At 37.1% G+C, this 2,233-nt stretch overlaps 1 pseudogene; it reads right to left on the reverse strand.

Moving 5' to 3' along the window:
* Positions 1-921: 921 nt before the first annotated feature.
* LOC114040639 overlaps positions 922-2,233 on the reverse strand; it is an 18,705-nt pseudogene continuing 17,393 nt past the window's right edge.

A 2,233-nucleotide genomic window follows, 5' to 3' on the forward strand; every position in this document is an offset into this window, starting at 1 on the left:
TTCTCTCTGCTGCAGAAAGACCCAAGTTATCATAATTCAATAATCTGGTCCATATCATGAGTGATTCCAAATTTTTTTCATCATTCAAAAAATATTTCTAACATTCTTTTAAAAATTTGGAATTCCAAATTCCCTTTCTTACTCCATCCCTTCCCACATCCACTGGGAAGGCAAGTAATATATCATTTATACATGTGACATCATGCAAAACAAATTTCTATATCAGTCATGTTGCAAAAAAGAAAACAATGCAAAAATTATAGTTCAATTTACACTGAATTCATCAGTTCTCTTTCTGGAGGTAGAAGGCATTTTTTATCATGAGTCCTTTGGAATTCTCTTAGATCGTCATCTTAAACAGAGTAGCTACGTCTTTCATAGTTTATCAACATTACAACATCGATGTTACCGTGAACAATGACCTCCAGGCTCTGCTCACTTTACTCTGCATCAATTCATTTAGGTCTTACCAGGCTTTTCTGACCTCATCCCCCTCATCATTTCTTTTGTTGCTGTTCAGTAGTTCAGTGTTTCTCACTCTTTGTGACACCACCGTGGGGTTTTCTTGGGAAAGATACTGGAGCAGTTTTGCCATCTTCTTCTTCAGTGGATTAAGGCAAACAGAGGTTAGGTGACTTGCTAAGGGATACACAGCCAGTGACTGAGGCCAAATTTGAACCATGGTCCTCCTAACTCCAAGCTCAGCGCAATATCCCCTGAGCAATCTAATGTTTCTTAGAGTGAAATGATATTCCATCACAATCATAATACTACAACTTGTTCAGCCATTCCCCAATTGATGGCTATCCCCTCAATTTCAAATTCTTTGCCATCACAAGAAGAGCTGCTCTAAAGATTTTTGTACATATAGATTCTTTTTCTTTTATCTTTGGGATACAAATCTAGTAGGGTATTGCTGAATCAAAGGATAGGCATACTTTTACAATCCTTTGGGCATAGTTCCAAATTGTTCTCCAAAATGGTTGGACAAGTATAAACTGTGCACCAGCGTCCCTACTTTTTTACATCTCTTCCAGAATTTATCATTTTTCTTTTTAGTCAATTTAGCCATCTGATAGAAGTGAGGTGGTATTTGTTTTCATTTGTAATTTTCTGACCAATAGTGATTTAGAGCATTTTCTCATTTGATAATTGATAGCTTTGATTTCTTCTTCTAAAAACTCCGTTCATACCCCTTAACTACAATGAAAATCTCATTCATCTTTTCATATGCATCACTAATTACATAAAATGAGAAGCTAAGTGGCACAATGGATAGAGTCAGGAAGAAATTACTTCAAATCCAGCCTCAGACACTTACTAGCTGTGACGTGGGGCAAGTCATTTGACCCTGTTTGCCTCACTTCCACATCTGCGAAACGAACTAAAAATAGAAATGGTAAACCCCTCCAGTATCTTTGCCAAGAAAACCAAAAGGGGGCCACAAAGAGTCAGCCACAATGGAAAATGCATAAACAACAACAAATTAGATGATAAGGCATTTTATTCATGTCATTTACCTGCACTTAACTGAATTTTTTCATTTGACATTAAGAAAACTGGGAAGAAATCATATCCCATCAACATCTGCCACAAGCCCTCTGATGTTTTGTTTTAATTAATAAGATTCCAAATCTCTGCAGTTCACACTGGCTACTCTGATGAATATAAGCAGAAGCAGCACCATGAACACAGTTCAGATCATGCTTCCTCAAGCACAGTTGACAATTATGTAGCAAACATCATGATCACCTGATGGCAAGAGATAATTCATATACCTTGTGCCCGACATATGCCAGGGATCCCATGGAGGCTAAATAAGAACTCTTTGAACTTCATCTAGTGGTTCAGAATCATAGTCTACTTAGCTAGGAGATCTTCCCACACTCCTTAAATTTGTAAAGAATCTCTCCAGTGTGAATTTTCTGATGGAAATAAAGCAGAATCCTTAGTCTAAAGTCCTTTCCCACATGCATTACACTCATAAGATTCCTCTACAAAATGAATTCTTTGATGCTGAGCAAGCTGTGTCCTAAGTTTGAAGGTCTTCCCACATTCATTACATTCAAAAAAGTCTCTCTCCAGAATGAACGTTCTGATGTTCAGTAAGTTCTACATTCAGGCACAATATCTTCCTTCTTACAGTACATTCATAAGGTTTCTCTCTTGATGAATTCTTTGATGTTGGATAAGTTCTGGGTTGTAACAGAAAGCCTTTCCACATTTCTTACAT

Source organism: Vombatus ursinus, unplaced genomic scaffold (assembly GCF_900497805.2).
Source record: "Vombatus ursinus unplaced genomic scaffold, bare-nosed wombat genome assembly UNPS02013930.1, whole genome shotgun sequence".
NCBI classification, from domain to species: domain Eukaryota; kingdom Metazoa; phylum Chordata; class Mammalia; order Diprotodontia; family Vombatidae; genus Vombatus; species Vombatus ursinus.